This window comes from Oxyura jamaicensis, chromosome 1, assembly GCF_011077185.1.
Source record: "Oxyura jamaicensis isolate SHBP4307 breed ruddy duck chromosome 1, BPBGC_Ojam_1.0, whole genome shotgun sequence".
In the NCBI taxonomy this organism is placed as follows: Eukaryota; Metazoa; Chordata; class Aves; order Anseriformes; family Anatidae; genus Oxyura; species Oxyura jamaicensis.
This window is the reverse complement of record NC_048893.1, coordinates 157,053,859-157,076,857: the sequence shown is the minus strand read 5'-3', so window position 1 is coordinate 157,076,857 and position 22,999 is coordinate 157,053,859. Positions and strand designations below refer to the sequence as shown.

The following is a 22,999-nucleotide window of genomic DNA, read 5'->3' as shown; positions in this document are numbered from 1 at the left end:
AGAATGTTGCCTTATAATTCTAACACAAAATATTCACAGAAAGAAGTTGTGTAAGTCAATTAATTTATGCACACTCATACGCACACAAACATACTTGCACACATTTTCATATCTACAAATAAAAAAACAAGCATTAATTTAAGCAATTATTGATCTTAAAGTATATAAGATTTTATATCAGATTTTTATATAAGATTTTATTAATTTCCTATCTTTTTTAATAAAATACATGTTTTCAATAACACCAGGATGAATTCTAGTTCTACTCTCTGGAAGCAGGTGGTGGGAAGAAAGGAAGTAGTTTTCCCTCATCCTGACAGGCAGTAGAAGGAGACCTAGGCCAAGGAGGGAAATGGAGGCAGGTTCCTGTTCAGAGTGGTAGGCGAGCCCTGTCCCTGCCCACCTCACCTTCCCATCTACCCTTATATAACAGGTACAAGGGTCTAGAACATGACAGTCAGAACAATGGAGTAGATGAAAGCCCGTCCCAGTTGAAGAGGGTGCCTAAGGTAAGGCAACCTACCCCCTGCATTGCTACATCATCTGTCAAAAAAGAAAGAAGGATTATTGTCATGGGGGACTCCCTTCTGAAAGGGACAGAGGGCCTGATATGTATACCAGATCCAACCCGCAGGGAAGTCTGTTGCCTCCCTGGGGCTCGGGTGAGAGACTTTGCTAAGAAAGCTAAGTATGGCCCACTGACTACTACCCGCTACTGGTCTTTCAAGCTCGTAACAATGAGGTAGCAACGAGAAGTCTGAGAGCGATCAAAAGGGACTTTAGGGCTTTGGGGAGACTACTTAAAGGATCAGGGGCACAGGTTGTGTTTGTCTCTGTTCTTCAGATAGGGGGGATTGATGCTGACAAGCAGGCTCATCACATTCACACATGGCTTCGGGACTGGTGCAAGTGGCAGAACTTTGGGTTTTTCAATCACGGGAAGGTCTACCAGGCCTGCTGGCACCAGATGGGATGCGCCTCTCTCAGAGAGGGGTAAGGATTTTTGGTCAGGAGATGGCAGGGCTGATAGATAGTGCTTTAAACTAGAGTTGAAGGGGGAAGGATATAAAACCAGGCAAGCTGGTGATGAGCTAAGGGATGGTGCACTAGAATCAGAGGGACTGTGTGCCAGTGAGGACCTTCGGTCAGCTCCACAAGGTGCTGCGTGTAGGGAGGTGCATTTGAAGTGCTTCTATACAAACACACGCAGTATGAGGAATAAAATGGAAGAGCTAGAAGTCTTGGCTCAGTCCCACAGCTACGACATCATTGGCATAAGCGAAACCTGGTGGGATGAGTCCTGTGGCTGGTGTGTTGCAATAGATGGTTACAGGCTCTTCAGGAGGGACAGGCAGGGTAGGCAAGGTGGCGGGGTGGCGATGTATGTGAAGCATGGGCTGGACTGTGTGAAACTTCAGGTCAGCGATGGCAAAATTGAGAGCCTCTGGGTAAGGATTAAGGGATGAACAAATAAAGGGGATGTTGTTGTGGGAGTCTATTACAGGCCACCTGGCCAGGACGACAACGCCGATGAATTATTCTTTGCAGAACTAAGAGATGCCTTGAGATCAACTCCCCTTGTTCTTGCGGGGGATTTCAACTTGCCAGACATCAACTGGGATCACCACACAGATGACACGAGCAAGTCCAGGAGGTTCATAAAGCACCTAGATGATAACTTCTTGGTGCAGGTGCTAAGGGAGCCAACTAGGAAAGGTACCCTCCTAGATCTGTTGCCAAAGAACAGAGAGGGCCTTGTGGGAGAGGTGGCAATTGGCAGCCAGCTCGGTCATAGAGACCATGAAGTGGTTGAGTTTAGAATTTATGTTGACAGAAGGAAAACTGCCACCAAAACTTCAGCCCTGGATATGGGGAAAGCAGACTTCAGGCTGCTCAGGGAACTAGTCAGCAAGGTCCCCTGAGAAACTGCTTTTGAAGGCATTAGCGTCCATCAGTGCTGGTCAATCTTTAAGCACTGCCTCCTAAACGCACAGGATCGGGCAATTCCAAAATATCGGAAGTCAGCCAAACGGGGCAGAAGGCCAGCCTGGCTGACCAGGGATCTTCTACTGGAGCTTAGGCGAAAAAAGAGAGTGTACGACTGCTGGAAGGAGGGTCAGGCGACAGGGAAGGAATAGAGGGATGCTGTTTGTGTTTGTAGGGAGGAAACTGATGTGGCCAAAGCCCAGCTAGAGTTGAAGCTGGCCATGTCTGTGGGAGACAATAAAAAAGATTTTTTTAGATATGTGAACAGAAAAAGGAGAACCAGAGAAAACATAGGTCTGTTACTTGATGGGGAAGGTCTCCTCACAGACAATGACATAGGCAAAGCAGAGACGTTTAATGCCTTCTTCACCTCTGTCTGTAACGCTGATGATGGGCTTCGGGACCCAGGGTGCCCTGAGCTGGAGGACCGTGATGGTGGGAATGACAAACTCCCAACCGACCCTGAAGGTGTGTAGGATTTGCTGCTCCACCTGGATCCCTACAAGTCCATGGGTCCGGATGGGACTCATCCCAGGGTGATTAATGAATTGGATGACGTCATTGCGGGACCTCTCTCAATTATTTTTCAGTGATCTTGGGAATCTGGAGAGGTCCCAGTAGACTGGAAGCTGGCAAATGTTGTGCCAATATTCAAGAAGGGTCAGAAAGAAGACCCAAGCAATTACATCCCTGTCAGTCTCATGTCAGTGCCTGGTAAAGTTATGGAGAAGATGATTCTTGAAGTTATTGAAGCACACCTGAGGGACAATGTAGTCATTGGTCCCAGCCAACATGGGTTCATGAAGGTTAGGTCCTGCCTAACAGATCTGATTTCCTTTTACAATAAGATCACCCGACTAGTTGCCAAGGAAAACCAGCTGATGTGATCTTTTTGGAATTCAGCAAGGCTTTCGACATGGTTTCCCATAGGATCCTACTGGACAAAATGTCCAGCATACAGCTTAACAAAAATATCTTACGATGGGTGAGCAATTGGCTGATGGGCAGGGCTCAAAGGGTTGTGGTAAATGGGGCCACATCAGGCTGGTGGATGGTCACCAGTGGGGTCCCTCAAAGCTCCATTTTAGGGCCAGTCCTCTTCAATGTCTCTATAAATGATTTGGATGTAGGACTAGAAGGTGTTTTGAGCAAATTTGCCGATGACACCAAACTTGGAGGAGTTGTGGACTCGTACGAGGGTGGAAAGGCCTTGCAGAGAGATCTGGATAGGTTGGAGAGCTGGGTGATCACCAACGGCATGAAGTTTAACAAAAGCAAGTGTCGGGTCCTGCACCTGGGGCGGGGCAACCCTGGCTATACTTACGGACTTGGCAATGAGATGCTGGAGAGCAGCCCCGCAGAGAGGGATCTGGGGGTTGTGGTTGACAGCAAGTTGAATATGAGCCAGCAGTGTGCCCTGGCAACCAGGAGGGCCAACCATGTCCTGGGATGCATCAAGCACGGTATTGCTAGTCGGTCAAGGAAAATGATTGTCCTGCTCTACTCTGCACTGGTGCGGCCTCACCTTGAGTACTGTGTGCAGTTCTGGGCACCACAGTACAAAAAGGACATTCAACTGTTGGAGAGTGTCCAGAGGAGGGCGACAAAGATGGTGAAGGGCCTGGAGGGGAAGACATATGAAGAACGGCTGAGGTCACTGGGCCTGTTCAGCCTGGAGAAGAGGAGGCTGAGGGGGGACCTCATTGCGGTCTACAACTTCCTCGCGAGGGAGAGTGGAGAGGCAGGAGACCTTTTCTCCATAAACACCAGTGATAGGACCCATGGGAACGGAGTTAAGCTGAGGCAGGGGAAGTTTAGGCTTGACGTCAGGAGGAAGTTCTTCACCGAGAGGGTGGTTGTGCACTGGAACAGGCTCCCAAGTGAAGTAGTCACTGCACGAAGCCTGTCTGAATTCAAGAAGCGATTGGACTGTGCACTTAGTCACATGGTCTAAACTTTTGGGTAGACCTGTGTGGTGCCAGGAGTTGGACTTGATGATCCTTATGGGTCCCTTCCAACTCGGGATATTCTATGGTTCTATGATTCTAAGTACACATTTACATATCTACTTCAGGCTTTTATATTGTCTAGTTTCAGAGATGACATAATGTTCTATATGAGTCTTTGCTCCAGGTGAGCATCTTTTTTTCTTATTCTTGGAACAGGTGTTGAAATTCCTAGTCCACAAAGAAAGCCAGTGTGTTTTTTGGGAGCAACAGATTTCAAGCATATCAGCAGATATTAAAGCTTGAGTGTCTGAATATTGTAGTGTCAGTTTTGAAAGATTCTAATGTGGCTATGTTCTTTTTCTGATATCCTACCTGTGTAGTTTCCTTTGGACCTAGCTATGCCTCTATTTCAGTGTGTGATAGCAAATCTGAATGCATAATACTGTCTTACCATAGGTAGTTAAGTCCACACTACATGTGAAATGAAGAGTGAACCTTTAAAGTGTTTTATAGTCAAGTGGCAGCAGACTGTGATCAAAGATAAATTCTGAAGACAGCGTGAGATCTTCAGGCATGATGACATTGCATGTATACCTTCAGATGATACATCAGCAAAAATAAATGTATCCATTTCCATATAGTAGGCTCATAAAATCAAATAATCAACTCTCAGTAGCATTAAAGCTCCTCCTACACAGTCATGGCAGTCAGTATCTTTATGCATAATAGTATATACTAAACCAGTATAAATTAAGATGACTAAGTTCAATATAATATTATATTCCAGTCCTCTGCTTGTTGTTTAGAACAGTCTTAATTCAAAGTTTCAATTTCCTTTCACATTCCCCTGATTGCTTCCTTTATACTTATTCAAGAGATATATATATATACATATATATATAATATATATAATTTACATAGGTGTAATTTTGAAAGGCTTTGAAAGGCCATCATGGCTTTGGTATCCTAGTTGTAACACCTTTGGTTGGGATTTCTGTGTCTAATCTGTAATATTCTACAGAGAAAAAAATAAGAATCTGTAATATTCTACAGAGAAATAACTGTATTTCCCTCTGGACTGTGTAACATCTGGAAACCTGAATGCCTGTTGTGCATGTGCAGTGTAATAACAGCTCAAATTGATAGAAACAGAGAATCATATAATTCTGTGGATTTGAAGGGACCTTAAAAATCATCTAGTTTAAACCCCACTGACATGGGCAAAAATGCTGCTCATGAGATCAGGTTGCTTCAAGCCCCATCCAGCCTGACCTTAACTAATTCCAGAGACAGGGCATACACAGCTTTTCTTGGCAACCTGTTCTAGTACCTCACCACCCACACAGTAAAGAATTTCTTCCAAATATCTAATCTAAATACATCTTTTATTATTATTATTATTATTATTATTATTATTATTATTAGCTTATAATCATTCCTCCTTGTCCTTTCAATACACGCCCTGACAAAGAGTCCTTCTGCTGATTTATTTTAAGCCTCTTTAGGTTCCAGAAGGCTGCAACGAGATCTCACTAGAGCCTTCCCTTCTCCAGGCTGAACAATCCCAACTCATTCAGCCTGTCTTTACAGGAGAGGAGCTCCAGCCCTCTGATTATCTTTGTGTCCCTCCTCTGGATCCACTCTAATAGGTTCTTGTTCTTATTTTGGGGGCCCCAGAGCTGAACACATTACTCCAGGTGTTTCATGAGAGCAGAGCAGAGGGGGAGAATCACCTCCTTTATCTGCTGGATGTTTCTTTTGATGCAGATCAGGATATTGTTGGCTTTCTGGGCTGCAAGAGCATATTGCCAGCTCATGTCAAGCTTCTTAACAGTCAACATCCCCAAGTCCTTTTCCTCAGAGCTCTTCTCAACAAATTCAATGAGTTGATGCACATGCGTTGATGCACTAGTGATGCATTCAGTGTAGTATAAATTCCCAATTAATCTGGTTCGTTCAGACATAGTAACTCTGATGATCCTTTGATGTATCACATGACCTGCAGAATTTACTTGCAGTCCTCCAAAATGCTTTATAATATCATCCTCTATTTCACCCTCACTGTTCAGGGAGTTGTATGGCACATGCATGAATGGCCTGGACACACATTTTTCATGGATTTTTCTAGACAAAAATATCAAAGCTTCAGGTATGTATCTTTGTGACTCAGCTGCAGTCACCCATTCACCTTTCCCACCATGTGGTTTAAGGTTGTTTCTGTGCTTGATTTCACCTTTTATGAGATTAGATTCCAATTTAATCCTTTCACTTATTTCTTTACACACTACATGTTCACTTCTTTTAATTACTGTTATGGTAACACTTCCATTCTTTTTCTGTTCAGAAGTAATTGATCTCTATTACAATATAATTTTCACTTTCTAAATCCACCTGTTTTATTAGAATACAATGAACCAATTTAATATCCTTTCAGTGGAACTGATTTAACAGCAAGAAGAAATATCTTCAGTGCTGGAAGCTCAAGTTTAAGATTTAGACATAAATATACTACAGCAGGGCACCTCCCTTACCCAGTAAAATGATAAAGCTGCATTTAAAGTTAAGGAACTGCATACACGACAGATTGTTGCTATGGTAGTAATGCTGTTCTTCCTTGTCAATTTTTTCCCTTGGTGCTAGGTTGCATTTTTTTTTTTTTTTTTTGCAGTTTCTTCTTTTCCTTTGTAATTTATTGTCTGTATGTTATGGTAAAAAATTAAGAATAATAATAATAAAAAAAGAATCAGGATTTCCAACTGAATGAAATAGACATATATATATATATTGTATTGTAATTTAATTAGGAATTGTACTGACAATGAGAAGTTCTACCTGTTTTTTTCCTAATCACATATAGTTTCTATACAGAAAAAAAAAAAAAATCCATCATACATTAAGAGGTTTCTCAGTTCTCCCATTCTCTCTCTCTATTTTTTTTTTTTTTTTTTCCTTCCCCAAAGAACCAAAATAATTTCTAGTTCCCAGGTCAATCCCATGCTGGTAACACTGCAGTCACAAAACTCACCAGAAACACAGAGGATAGGACAGCTACTGCCGAAAGTTGTTACTGCAGACATCATCTTCCGGTCTCTTTCCCTTTTTCCTCTATCCCTTGTCAAGACAGAAGCCTGTTCCTACAGCATTGCCCACATGGAGTTTGAATGCTTTTTAAACTTAGGCATATGGTTTAGGAGTATACCCTCACTGGGTGCTCCTTTGGGATGACCACAGATCTTCATGACAGCTAATCAAAGAGGTGCTATAGACCAGAACCACCTCTCACAGGTGAAAGACCTCTCTCTGAGGCACAGAACAGAATTTTTGTCCAACAATACCAGCACATGAATTCTCCTTTTTTAAAACTTGATCACAGCAACGAGTCAAGGAATCTGAGAGAAGTCACTTTTATTAAGTATTTTCATTTCATCTCTTTAGCAAGGGATAAAATGAGCACTCAGTATGTAACAACTCCTTCCAAACTAGTCTAGAGAATACCTTAAAGACACATTACCTTTCCTGTAGAAATAGATTCCTAAAAATAGATTCCTTCAAACGACAGCATTATTTAAAAATAAATGCATCAGAAAACTATACTGACATTTTTGACATGCTGAGTAATGGAAGTGTCTCCTAGGCTATGTATACATAATAGTTTACTGAATCACAAAATGGTTTGGGTTGGAAGGACCTTAAAGATCATCTAATTTCAATCCCCATGCCACAGGCAGGGACACCTTCCACTAGACCGTATTACTCAAAGCCCCATCCAACCTGGCCTTGAACACTTACAGGGAGGGAGCAAGGTCTCTCTCTCTCCTCATTATTATTATTATTATTATTATTATTTATCCAAACTGAATAGCCACAAGCCATTACCTAGAAAGTGTGACACAATAAAAGTTGTGTATGAATACCCAGTCCGAAGTCCAGTCTCCTTTAGACCATGGTTACACTTCTTCCATTTCAGAGGCAGTTCAGAAGTGAACAGCAAGCAAACATATGTTTACTTGCAAGAAATTACATTAACGTAGTTCATGAAATCAATATGACCATTATCACATGGTAGTATGATAATGTGTTCTGGTTTGTTTACCTCCAGAATCTTAGCTGACATAACCTGCTTGGTTAAAGCCTTTGAATAAATGCTATAATAAATCAGTCTTCAGCAGACAAATTCTAGCTTTCTGCCATTTTTTGAGAAGTCATGCATTATCTGTAGTCCTCTCTAAATTATTTTCCCTCTGTTCTAATCAAAATCTGTTCTCTTGGCAGGGATTCACAATTGAAACCTCGTGTTTCTTTATATTTGTATCAGTGATTTTATTCTATGCTCTCACCTTCATTTGTGTTTTCAACTTTTTATTCATGAGTTTTTTTTATTAAATGTCTCTTTTCTTCTAAGTTCCATTTTAAGCATATTCAGTATACTTCAATATGTATTAGCAAAAAACTACTTATATCAGCAAAAAACTACAACAGGAGTTTCATGGAGTATCATTGTGAAACTCTTGGTTAACTGAAAACCTCTAAAATATCTGAATCATCAGGTTTTGTTAGAACTGTTGCTTCTGAATTTTATTTTATTTATTTATTATGGTGCTCCTGGAGCATTCTGCTTTGATTTTAGTCTTCTTTTCCAAATTTGTAGATTCCTTCCAGCATGAAGCTCGCTCTTTCATACTTGATACGTCCATAGTATCCAGTTAAGTTGCTCAGAGCCAAGGAAATCTGACAAGAAGTTTTCTCAGGATTCTTCATTTTCTCAGGATTTAGGCCCAGATCCAACCACCTGAGAATACTAGATTCTTGTTTTCTGGTTAGTGCAAAGATTAATATGAGCTATTAAATTATTAAATGAATTATTGGCTGCCTCCAGGTCTGGTTGAGTAGTACTACATAGTTTGAAAACAGTGTTACTGCCTTAAGCTAACCTCTTCTCAAAGGTTATTTTATGAAAGTTGTCCCCTACACATATGACTAAACTTTCACCCTACTGAAATGGTACAGAAATTAAAATATTTACATACATATTTTCAGCTAGTTTAATGTACTTTTTGAAATGATGCTTTTTCATAGATTTCATGTGGTCTCAATGTTTCATTCCTTCAAGCAAACAAAGAAACAAAACTCAAGTCTGTAGATTAAGATGGGAAGAAAAAGACTCTTCCCATCTTTTCCTGATTAAAAATTGAGTAAATAAATAAAAAGATAAAACAAACAAACAAACCTATTTTCATTCATAAATCATCCTTTTAATGCGTTTCTATTCATGTTTTATACAAAAACATTTTCTTTAAATCCATTTTACAATACATCTGCCTAGTGCTTCTAAGTTAGGACAAGGTAAAGTTGGAAACACATCCAGTGTTTTTCATTTTATTACATTCATACCACATCTTTTTTTTTTTTGTGAAATAATTATTACTTAACAAACACTTAAAGCAGATACCCCTTATATTATTATACTGTCCTTTGTGTGCTTGAATTATACTTTATTATTCAGAAAACAGAAAAGGCACTTTTTGCTATTTCTCCCAAATTTTATTGTCTTTTATATATATTTATTTTTAAATGTATGTAGAATGTTAGATCCTTTAATTGTAATTACAATTTATTTTTTATTTTTTAATGAAAACTGAGATTTTTTGTACCTCTTTTATCACTATGAAACAATTAGTGAAAGCAAGACTTCAGGTTGAATTATCAATTTGTAGTTCAATGAACATTATCAATTATAAAACTAAGTTTCAGTTTGAACAGACAGTAAAATGATAATGATGTTTAAAATAGCATTACATTCAGCTTATGCCATTTTAGACAAATTGCAACATTTTTTTCTCTTCAATGAGCATGAAAAACATTGAAATATTTTGCATTTTTTAATTTTAATTTTAATTTTTGCTGATTGCAGTGACTATATAAACTGGAAACAACAGAGTCCATGTGAAGGTTGTGTTTTTTGTTTGTTTGTTTGTTTGCTTGTTTGTTTCTCTTTCTTAGTCCTAAAAGTTTGAAATAATCTTTTAAAAGAAGAAATGAGCACTCATCAACTTTGTTGTTTTTGTCATTTTCATTCCCATTCAAAGTATTTTTCTGAAAATGCTGAATACTTCAACATTATGTCAGACTCCATATACATTTATAGAGCCTTTGTTAATTCCTCTCAGCAGTGATTCACTTTTTCTCGTAGTTCATTTGCAAAGTTTAAGAATATTATTGAAAAATTCTACTGCCTTTTGATAAAACATTTCTTAAACTTATTTCTTAAACTTATTTTTGCATTAGAATTACAAGCTTCTTGTTAAAATCAATAGTAAAGTATCCTCTAAATTTCTGAAACACTTCTATTACACATAACACAACTTAATATGAATGGCTGATTCAGACACTTTTCATGTTACATAATAAAATGTACTCTATTTTCTGCATAATTCTACACAGTCATTTACACTTCCCTTTCTAAATATTAGATTTGATTACATTTTAAAATACTTTAGATAGAGGCTTACAGTCTTCTATCTTTTATGAGTCTATTACAGAGATTAATATTCATTAATGCAATTTTTAGTAATTTTAGAACTTCTTCTCCTTGTTCAAGAAATAGTTTGAGATCAAAGCACAATTCAGAAACAGAATCAAGGAGGGGAATTTTAAGAAGGGACTCCAAGGACCCTGTAGTTTAGTCTTTTGCTGTATGGACTGTGTGTGTCATGTATTCATTTATCTATCAAATTTACATCTATGAGGAGATTTGCCAGAATTTATTCACTCAGTTACATACCACCATCACAAACAGACATAATGTACCAGCAGTTTTAATTGGGGTATTACATGACATATACAGGTGTCGAAATGGGAGACGGACCCGGAATAATGACAGAGTCTAGATGCGAGTATGATCGTTCTCCTTTATTGCATGTTCTAGCTGAGTATATATAGGCAACTAATTACAGCATGCGCCGACAACAACTTATGATTGGTCTAGCTTCTCTGTGACGTGTGACGCGGAGTGGTGTCACCTCTCCTCCTGGACATAGTTCCGCTTATTCTAGTTGCTACATCGCTCACAGTCATCAGCCCCGGGCCTACATCTTCACGATTCTTCAAAACCTGAGTTGCTCATTGTAATTAAGTCATGCCCCTTCTCACTTAACCATGATTCCACATACAGGCAAAGTAAAGAATACTTTGAGACCTTCATTTGCCTTCCAGTGAGGCAGTATCAGATGTACCTCCCAGTTCTCTGAAAAATTATAATTAGGAAATAACAGTTCCCTTTCTTGTGGTAACTTTTGCTGCTCTATTATAGAAGCTGCAATGAATCCATTCCTTATGAGCATACTTTGGACTGTGACCAATTAATTTCGTACTTCCTACATGAACTACATAGACTGGTTTACTTTTGCCTGTTTTCCAAGTCTCAGATCAGTCACACAATCCTTTCCATTAATTCATTTTTTTAAACGGTGTTTGTTGTGAGTGGTCTGTTTCCTTACTTTCAGAATGTTTACTATTCATCCAGTTAAGTATGAAATATACATATTTTTCATGAATATTACTATTTACTACAGAACAAATGCATTTTCTGCTTATTCTATTGTACCTACATTATTAATACCTTATCCCTTCTTATCTTGTATTTTTATCATACAATCATAGAATCACTAAGTTTGGAAAAGTCCTCCAAGATCGTCTAGTCCAACCATCCCCCTACCACCAATATTACTGGGAAGGAGTCTTTGAAACAAAGAAGACATTCAGTATCTCTTCCTTCTCAGTGTCTCCCATTACAAGGACACCTCCCTCATGCAGCAGGGGACCCACATTATCCCTAGTCTTCTTTTTACTGTTTACATACTTAAAAACAAACAAACAAACAAAAAAACCTTCTTATTATCCTTTATCTCTTTTGCAAGCTTCATCTCTAGGTAGGTTTTAGCCTTCCTTGTGCAGGACCTGACAACACTCCTATACTCCTCCCAAGAGAACAGGCCTTTTCTCCACATTCACAGACCTTCTTCTTCCTTTTGATCTTGTTGATGAACATCTTGCTAATCCACACAGGTCTCCTGACCCCCTTCCCCGATTTCCTACTCTTAGGGATACACTGATCCTGAGCCTGGAAGAAGTGCTGTTTAAATGTTACCCCGCTCTCACAAGCACCCTTGCCAATCTAGCCCATGAGATACCCCCACATAGCTTCCGGAAGAGGTTGAAGGTGGCTCTCCGAAAGTCCAGGGTAGCAATCCTACTTTTTGCCTTACTTCTTCCACCAAGTTCCATCTCGAACTCCACCACCTCATGATCACTGCATCCCAAGATGCCCCCAACCTTCACATCCCTAATAAGCCCATCCCTTTTGGTAAGACCAAGGTTCAGAAGCACCTCCTGCCTCATCGGTTCCTCCACCACTTGCATCAGAAAATTATCTTCAACGCATTGTAGGAACCATTAGGACTGTGTATACCTGGATGAGTTGCTTACCCAACTGATGTCTGGATGATTAAAGTCCTCCATGAGAACCAGCATCTGGGACCAAAAGGGTACTTCCAGCTGCTTGTAGAAGGCTTCATCGACCTCCTTCTACAGATCTGTTGACCTGTAGTACACCCGCACAACAGTGTCAGCCATACCAGCCCGTCCCTTAATTCTCAGCCACAAGTTCTCCACTTGTCCTTCACCCTCCCCCAGGTGGAGCTGGGTACATTCTAATTGCTCTCTCAAAGGGTAGGGCTTGTCGGTTTAAGAGTTTTAAGCACCTCTAGCAAAAATGGTAATGCTGTTATTTTGGAGAGCCTTATGTACAGCATATTGTAATCCCCCTTTAAACCTACTAAAAGCTAGTCACTTTTTTATTAATAACTTTCAGATATAACATCTTCCCTGTGTGGAGTGCCTAGGAAGGTATTGGAACTACCACATGTGGTTATATCCTCATAGTTAAGCCATACTTTATTTTTTCAAGTGGGTTGAACAGTGCAAAGTCTCATGGCTTGTTTCACACTTAGTTGTCTGGAGCAAAGAGGGAGAGGATTTGAAGGTGCAGGGAGGATAACATTTTTATTTTTGAAATACTCACCATAGGCTTATTAAGAAGCGGGTGAGTCAATAGTTTATCAGTATATGAGCAAGCAATAGAGTTACTTCATATTAGTTCTGCTGAGATTAATTTTAAAATTATAGGCATAAAGGTTTGCATGCTGAAACAGAATTTTCAGAAAACAACAGCAACTGTAGCAAATGACATTGTTAGTCTATGTTCATCAATATAATATTTGACAATGAAATAATTACATTTGTGTGGAGATTATAAGGAATGGTGTTGACTTAATTATGTCAGAATACCTCAGTAAAAAGTATTTTAGACAATCAACTAAATCACTTTTCCAAAAAGCCATGTTATAATGACATCAGAAAATGAGCTTTAAATGTAACATCTGAGGCTACAGTGCTGCAATTTACATTAATTCTAATAGCTGTAGTGCCAGGCAGAAAGCCACCAACAGAATATTAAATATTCAAAAATGCTATTGAATTTTTGAGAGGAGAAAAGGCTTTAGTCTAGTGTATCTTAATTGTTTAGTCCTTGTGTATTAAGCTAATTAATGTATTTGCTTATTTACCTTTTATTTTTGTTTTATATTTTATTTTTATGTAAAGAAATATTTCAAAATAGACTTATTCTGTAGCAGAGTCATTAAAAGTTAAGACCACTGCAGCATGTAAATTTTTATTCCTGGGTGTTTTTTCAACATGGAAGATTTTTGTGGTTTAAAATAAGTAAACAGTGATCAAAACATATATATATATATTTTTTTTCCTTTTTAATTTATAAGGATCTTTCTGAACATTTTTTTACTCATGAAAGAAAGTAGACTTAGTGGCAGCCCCTTATAATTGATATCTAGAACGTAACAACTTTTTATTGACTTCCCCTCTGTAAGTGCTTGTAGTGATACTTTGAATACATTATTTCTAAAACTTGGCTACAGGGAAAAGTTAATCAAGGCAGAGCTTTATCAGTATTTTTGTTAATAACAATCTACTAAAAAAAAAAATAAAAAAATCTATCTAATGAAAAATAGAACACTGTATTTCAATTTGCTCCTCAACCTGTAAAACAAAATATTTCAAAAGATATCCACACACTGTAGCTAATTTTTTTTTTGGGGGGGGGGAGAAGACCTCACTGGAAGTCCTACATTGTTTCCACTGAAACTGGATTACTACACAACAGAATCCAGAGACTGATGGGAGACAAATAAAAGGCCCAATCTATTGATTTTAGTACTGTGCTGCAATAAGGGAAGACATAGTCTTCTCCACCAGATTTCCTAGCATTATTTGTTGTCTTTTATTTTTAGACCAGTTATTGCTTGATGTAAAATGCATTAATAGTCTGAACAATGTGGCATTAACATCTGAAAATATTTTCTGTTGCTTATTATAGCATAGTGAACCTAGCACCTACATAGACCTCACAATTGTCCCTCAAATGTGATGCGTAAGTGGATGTATTTAGCTCACTAGTCCTCCTAATATTTAAATGCTGTGAAGGCTAATTCCCTGCTGTCTCCATACTGCCATAAATATAACAGTGAAACAGATAACAATTTTCAGATAAATAATTTTTACATAATGGATTGATAGTTCAGCTACCACTCAACAATTATACAATTATCAACCAAATTAAAACCCGTAAAAATTCCTACCAGTTGTTGACACTGAGAAGCTACTGTTGAAGCTTCAAGGAATTTTAGCAATAAAATTGTCTTTTTGTAAGGGGGAAAAGTAAAACAAAGAAAAAGAGCAAAACATCTTCCCCCTTAAAAAAAAAAAAAAAAAAAAAAAAAGTAATTAAAATAGTACAAAAGTGCAACATCCTGACAAGCAAATGACTTTAAAAGATACTGCATGTGGTTAAACTACTTGTATACAGTGATCATTTAACCAGATTTTTATTAACATTTGTTTCATATTCAGAGCAATACAGTATGTTATTTGAAATGAAGTATCATATTAATTAAATGAATTCCATAACTTTTAAATGGTCTAAAAATTCTAAACTGAGTTAAGTAGAATTAAGTAGATGAAGTTTAACCCAATATGCTTCATATTCTATGAAACTAAAAATACAGTAAATATCAATGTACATAAAAGGATATCAGCTGTACAGCATATGTCAAGAAAAAAAAAAAAAAGAAAAGAAAAAGAAAAACGTTCAAAAATCAGTATTTCTGCTTCATAAAATATAGATCAGTGTCTCAAAGAAAAAAAATCATGATAGAAAATGAGAACTTCTAAAGTTTTTATAGGAAAAATCCAATAAAAATGACTTTTTTTTTTTTCTGCTTTGCAACTGTACTGGGTGTATGTAACAATGTGTTTTTGTTTGTTTGTGGGGGCAGGGGTGGCAAGAGGTCAGGGCCATGGGTCATGGATAGATTGTTCTATCCCATTGCATGCCACAGCTGAGCCCAAAAATGAAAGCAATAATGTCTTTGTATCAACATATTTAAGGAAGGGCAGAAAATGATGGAAAGGCAGAAAAAGAAGGAAGGGACACTGAGAAACAGAGGGAGGTCAGAGAAGGAGGAAGATGGGAAAGGGTTATTTTCTCTGTTTTGTGTCAGAGAAGATAACCACTGCACGCTGTGGAGAACCCAGGCTGGAATAGATGGGTATTTCCTGAAGGAACTACAACCTGTGTAGGAACACACACAGGAGTAGTTTTTTTTTTTTTTTTTTTTTTTAAAAAAAATTTTTTTTTTTTTAAAGTCTTTTTTTTTTTTTACAGTCTTTCTTACTGAAAGACTGTAATCCATGGAAGAGCCCACCACAAGGAATAGGAAATCTGAGTGGGAGGGAGTGCCAAAGAGAAACCATTATGTACAATACCCATTTACTTCCAGCCATCTCCACTGCTCAGGGGAGGAATAGAAGAATCTGGAATGAAGGTATGAAGTTGAGCTTGGGAAAGGGAGGGAAGAAAGACATTTTAATGTTTGTCTTTCTTTGTCCCTGCCCAAGCCTACTTTAATTTACAATAAGATAAATTAATTTTCCCTAACCTGAGTCAGTTTTGCCTGTGGCAGTACTTGGTAAACAATATCCCTGTCTTTATGTCCACCCACGAGATTTTTAATCCTGTTTTATGTTCCTGTCTTTGTGAGGAAGGGAAGGGAGGGAGCAGCTAGGTCAGTGTTAGCCAAACTTAGCCAAAATTAACCCACAAAACCAACAAATATAATCCATTGAAATAATCTTACCAGACAGGCTTAAAATTTTGCAGAATCAGATACCACTGAAATCAGCACTGCTTAAACAGAAGGTGTAAGTATTTGACTCAGAATTCCTAAGAATAGTATATATATATATATATATATGTATATATATATTCATTGTGATAATTCTGGCTTTGATAGCTATTCCCAGTTTTGGAAATAGATGAACTGAAAATGTTGGCAATGAATTAGCATCAGTTACTGTCTTATTTCCAAATAATCCATTACTGGTCAAGTGATTTACCAGTGTCTTTCAATGCATATTACAACCATGAATATTTTTTTTTTTTAATTTCACTTTCAGTTTAAGATAGCTGTCACTGCCTCCTTCACTTAGATACAAACAGGCACATTACTATAGCTTCCATACATAGCTGCTTGACCTTACTGTTTTTGTTGTTGTTGTTGTTGTTTCTTTGCTTGTTTGCTTGTTTGTGTGTGTGTGCTATATTGGGATGTTTTGATAGCATTCTTATCTGTAATTTGAGAAGTTGTGGCAGTCTGGTGAAGTTTCCACTGAGTGGAAGAGAGGAAATATAACCCCCATTTTTGAAAAAGGAAAAAAAGGAAGACTCAGGGAACTACAGGCTGGTCAGTCTCACCTCTGTGCCTAGCAAAATCATGGAGCAGATCCTCCTGGAAACTGTACTAAGGTATGTGGAAAATAAGGAGGTGACTGGCAACAGCTAACATGACTTCACTAAGGGAAGATTGTGTCTGAGATTTCTGGTGGCCTTCTGTGTTGGGGTTACAGCACTGGTGGATAGGGGAACAGCAACAGACTTCATCTACCTGGACTTGTAAAAAGCATTAGACACTCTCCCCCATGATACCATTGTCTCTAGATTTCAGAGACATAGATTTGATATATGGATCACTCGGTGGGTAAGGCATTGGCTGGATAGTCACACTCAAAGAGTTGCAGTCAATGGCTCACTGTCCAAAGGGAGATCAGTAATGAGTGGTGTTTCTCAGGGGATGGTATTGGTACCAGCACTTAACATCTTTGTTGGTGACATGGACAGTGAAATTGAGTGCACCCTCTGCAAGTTTGCCCATGACACCAAGCTGTGTGGTGTGGTCAATGTACTGGAGGGACCTAGACAGGCTTGAGAGGTGGGCCTGTGCAAATCTCATGAGGTTCAACATGGCCAAGTGCAAGGTCCTGCATCTGGGTTGGGGCAATCCCAATTAAAAATGCAGGCTGGATGGAGAATGGATTGAGATCGGCCCTGGGGAAGAGGACCTGGGGGTGTTGGTGGATGAAAAGCTCAACATGAGCTGGCAATGTGCGCTTGCAGTCCAGAAAGCCAACTCTATCCTCTGCTGCATCAGAAAAATCAAGGCCAGCAAGTCTAGGGAGGTGATTCTCTCCCTCTACTCTGCTGTCATGAGACCTCAACTGGAACAGCGTTCAGCTCTGGGGACCCTAGCATGTGAAGGACAGGGACATATTAGAATGAGTCCAGAGGAGGGCCATGAGGATGATCAAAGGGCTGGAGCAAGTCTTCGCTGAGGACAGACTGAGGGAGTTGGGGTTGTCCTCTGGAGAAGAGAAGGCTCTGGGGAGACTTCATTGCAGCCTTCCAGTACCTAAAGGGGGACTACGTGAAAACTGGATGTCCTGGTTTCAGTTAGGACAGAGTTATTTTTCCTCCTAGTAGCTGGTAGGGTGCTATGTTTTGGATAAGGATGAGAAGAGTGCTGATAACACGCTGATGTTTTAATTGTTGCAGAGCAATGCTTACACTAAGCCAAGGACTTTTCAGCTTCTCGCTGTCCTGCCAGCGGACAGGCTGGGGGTGCAGCAAGAGTTGGGAGGGGACAGATGCAGGACAGCTGACCCAGACTGGTGAAAGGCGTATTCCATACCATCTGATGTCATGCTAAACAATATATAGGGGTGGCTAGCCGGGGGGGGGGGGGGGAGGCAGCCGCGCGGGGTTGGGCTGGGCATCAGTCAGCGGGTGGTGAGCAATTGTATTGTGCATTACTTGTTTTGTACATGCTATTATTATTATTATTATTATTATTATTTCCTATCTTAACAAATTGTCTTTATCTCAGCCCACAGGCTTCACTTTCCTGTTTCTCTCCCCCATCCCAGAGAGGGAGGGGGGAGGGTGAGCGAACGGCTGTGTGATGTTTAGCTGCCGGCCGAGTTAAACTACAACACTGGAGAAGGACTCTGTGTCAGGCCATGTAGTGACAGGACAAGGAGGAAAGGTTTTAAGATAAAAAAGGGTCAGATATAGACTAGATATGAGGAAGAAATTCTTTACTTAGAGGGAGGTGATGCACTGTTAATGGCAGCCCAAAGAAGTTGTGGATGTCCTGTCTCTGGAATTAGTAATGGCCAGGTTGGATGGGGATTGGAGCAACCTGGTCTCATGGGTGGCTGCTTTTCACATGTAAGGGGAGTTGGAATTAGATGATCTTTACGGTCCCTTCCAATCCAAACCATTCTATGATTTAAACATTCATCAGAATAGCATTACAAAGCATTTAATGGGATCATAGAATCACTGAATCTCCTGAGATGAAAACGTCCCACAAGGTTAATTGAGTCCAACACCTGGTTCCACACAGGTCCACCCAAATATCAAGACATATGTTGATAAGCATTATCCAAACACTTCTTGACATCTAGTAGGCTTGGTGTCATGACCCCTTCCTTGGGGATCCTGTTCCAGTGCCTTACCACTATCTCAATAAAGAAACTTTTCCTAATATACAACCAAAATCACCCCTGATGCAACCTCGTGCCAGTACCTGGGGTGCTATTGCTGGTCACCAGAGAGAAAAGTGACTCTCCTTCTGCTCCCCTTCTTGAGGAAGCCATAGAACACAATAAGTTTAACCCTCAGTGTCTTCTCTAGGCCTGTGGTGGTTTTACCTATCTGGGCAGCTGAGCTCCACTGCAACTGTTCTCTCACTCCCCCTCCTCAAAGGGAAAGGGGGAGAAAACACGATGCAAAGTGCTCAAGGGTTAAGGTAAGGACAGGGAGATCACCCACTAATTATCGTCACAGGCAAAACAGACTCAGCATAGGGAGATTAGAGAAATTAATTACCTATTACTAACAATCTAGAGAAGTGAGAAACTAAAATAAATAAATAAATAAATAAATAAATAAATGGACCCCCCCCCCCCCCCGACATCCACCCTCTTCTTCCTCCTCTCCCCAAGTGACACAAGGGAATGGGGGCTGTGGTCAGGATGTAGCACTTTGCCTCCACCACTCCTTCATGGTCACTGTCTTCCCCTGCTCCAGTTTGGGGTCCCTCCCACAGGATGCCATCCTTCCCAAACTGATCCTTTGCGGGCTTCCCACAGGCAGCAGCTCTTCAAGAACTGCTCCAGATATGAGTCCATACCATGGGGCCCATCTGTTACGAGTAAAATGCTCCTGCATGGGTCCCCCATGGGTGGCACCTCCTGCCAAATCACCTGCTCCTGTGTGGTCTCCTCTCCACAGAGGCTCCTTCAGGTCAGATCCACCTGCTCTACCAGGGGCTCCTCCACAGGCTGCAGTGTGGAAATCTGGTTTGCTGTGGTTCAACATGTGCTGCAGGGGGACATCTTGCTCCACCATGGGAATCTCTGCAAGCCACAGGGGAACTTGTGCTGTGTGCCTGGAGCACTTTCTGCCCTCCTTCTGCACTGACCTTGGGGTCTGCAGGGCTGTTTCTCACTCCTCACTCTCCCAGCTGCTGTTGAGCAGCATTTTAGTTAGTTTGTTTGTTTGTTTACCTTTCTTAAATCTGCTCTTACAGAGGCACAAACAACATCGCTTACTAGCTCAGCTCTGGACAGCACTGGGTGAGCAGGCAGGAACTTGCACTTATTTAACATGGGTCAGCTTTTGGACTCTTCTCACAAAGGTCATTCCTGAAGCCCCCTGCTACCAAAACCTTGCCATGTAAACCCAACACAGCACTGAATAAGCCTAAATGGATGCTCTCTAATAGTTTTATATTCTTATATTGTGGCATCCAAAACTTCACACAATACTTGAGGCAAGGTTGGAACAGCATGGAGTAGAGTGAGAATCAGTTCCCTCAACTGGCTAGCTATGCCGTGCTTAATGCATCCCAGGACATGACTGGCCCTCTGGGCTGCCAGGGAACACTGTTGACTCATATTCATTTTGGCATCAACCACAAACTCCTTTTCTGCAGGCTTGCTCTTCAGCCCCTTCCTCTACTCTGTACAAATGTCCAGGGTTGCCCCATCCAAGGTGCAGAATCCGGCACTTGCTCTTAAAATTCATGTGGCTGGTGATTGCCACCTCTTTAATTTGTTGAGATCTTTCTGCAAGGCCTCTCTACTCTCAAGAGAGTCAACAACATCTCCCAGTTTAGTGTAATCTGTAAACTTCAGGTCCAGCGTTCAGTTGATTTATGAAAATATGGAATCCCAATAGTGACTTGCCACTAGCCCCATATAATATAACTCTTTGAGCTTGACATGTCACCAATTATTCACCCATTGTATTATGCACTTTTGGTGCTGTATGCTGGGCATTTTGTCCAGAAGCATACTATGAGAAACAGTATTGAAAGCTTTACTGAAATTTGAAAAGATTACATCAACTGGCTTCCCTTGGTCAACTAGGGGAGTAACCCTGTCATAAAAGGATAATAAATTTATTAAATAGGACTTTCCCCTTATGAAACTATGTTGGCTGTGTTCAATGACTGTGCTGTCTTTCAGTTGTATTTCAATATCTACCAATAATCTTCTTCATAATTTTACCAGTCACTGAAATGAGACTTACAGGATTGTAATTAACAGGGTCTTGTTTCTTGCCCTTCTTGAAAACTGGGACAACATTTACCACTGACTGGGTCCTCTCCAGATTTCCAATACTGTTGAATGATAATTGCGAGAGGTCTTATGATGGCATCAGCCAGCTTTCTGAGTACCCTGGCATGAATCCCATTGGTCCTCATAGACCTATATGCATCCAGCTGGAGCAGAAAATCATTCACAGATTTGGGGTTGGCTGGGATTTTTTTGTTCCCACAGTCACAGTCCTCCAGTTCAAGTCTCCAGGGGTCCCAGGGCCCATCCTCCCTGTTGAAGACAGATGTGACTCTGCTTTGTCTATGTCCCTGTTTGTGATAGAACCATCCTCATCAAGTAATAGACCAATGTTATCTCTTCACAGAATCACAGAATCATCTAGGTTGGAAGAGACCTCCAAGATGACCTAGTCCAACCTCTGACTTATCACTAACAAGTCCTCCACTAAACCATATCACTAAGCTCTACATCTAAACGTCCTTTAAAGACCTCCAGGGATGGTGACTCGACCGCTTCCCTGGGCAGCCTATTCCAATGCCTAACAACCCTTTCCATAACGAAGTTCTTCCTAATATAAAACCTATATCTCCCCTTTAGCCCATTCCCCCTTGTCCTGTCACCAGGCACATGGGAGAATAGACCAACCGCCACCTTGCTACAGCCTCCTTTAAGAGACCTGTAGAGCGCGATAAGGTCACCCCTGAGCCTCCTCTTTTTCAGACTGAACAATCCCACCTCCCTCAGCTGCTCCTCATAAGATTTGTTCTCCAGACCCTTCACCAGCTTTGTTGCCATTTTCTGGACTCGTTTGAGCACCTCCATGACCTTCTTGTAGCAAGGGGCCCAAAACTGAACACAGTACTCAAGGTGCGGCCTCACCGGAGCCGAGTACAGGGGGACAATCACTTTCCTAGTCCTTCTGGCTACACTATTTCTTATGGAAGCCAGGATGCTCTTGGCCTTCTTGGCCACCTGAGCACACTCCTGGCTCATGTTCAGCTGACTATCAACCAATACTCCCAGGTCCTTTTCTGACAGGCAGCTTTCTAACCACCCATTTCCCAGCCTGTAGCGCTGGTTGGGGTTGTGCCCCAGGTGCAGGACCTGGCACGTGGCCTAGTTGAACTTCATACCGTTGGCCTCGGCCCATTGGTCCAGCCTATCCAGGTCATCACACAGAGCCCTCCTACCCTTGAGCAGATCAACACACGCACCTAACTTGGTGTCGTCTACAAACTTACTGAGGATGCACTTAATCCCCTCATCCAGATCATCAATAAAGATATTAAAGAGAACTAGCCCCAGTACTGAGCCGTGGGGAAATCTACTAGTGACCGGCCTCCAGCTGGATTTAACTCCATTCACCACTGCTCTTTGGGCCTGGCTACCCAGCTAGTTTCTAACCCAACAAACAGTACACCAGTCCAAGCCAAGAGCAGCCAGTTTGTTGAAGAGAATGGTGTGGGAAACAGTGTCAAAAGCCTTTCTGAAGTCAAGGTAGACCCCATCCACAGCCTTTCCCTCATCCAAGCCATAGAAACCCTCATCCACCAAGCCATCCACTGTGTCATAGAAGGAGATCAGGTTCGTCAAGCAGGACCTGCTTTTCATTAACCCATGCAAACTGGGTTTGATCACCTGCTTGCCCTGCAAGTGCTGCATGATGACACAAGATAATCTGCTCCATGAGCTTCCCTGGCATTGAAGTCAAATTAACAGGCCTATAGTTTTCCGGGTCTACCCACTGGCCCTTCTTGTAGAAGGGCGTCATATTTGTTAGCCGCCAGTCGACTGGGACCTCCCCCGATAGCCAGGACTGCTGATAAATGATGAAAAGTGGCTTGGCCAGCTCTTCCACCAGTTCTCACAGCACCCTCAGGTGGATCCCATTCGGTCCCATCGACTTGCGTACATCCAAGTGCTGTAGCAGGTCGCCAACCTTTTCCTCGTAGATTGTGAGGGCCACATCC

At 40.7% G+C, this 22,999-nt stretch overlaps 1 long non-coding RNA gene across 1 annotated transcript; it reads right to left on the bottom strand.

The window, feature by feature from the left end:
- Positions 1 to 477: 477 nt before the first annotated feature.
- Positions 478 to 22,011, bottom strand: LOC118163244. Its single transcript, XR_004748940.1, has 3 exons — positions 22,002 to 22,011; positions 15,037 to 15,044; positions 478 to 605 (listed from the first exon to the last, which is right to left on the bottom strand). It is a non-coding gene; the product is annotated as an uncharacterized LOC118163244 (long non-coding RNA).
- Positions 22,012 to 22,999: the final 988 nt, after the last annotated feature.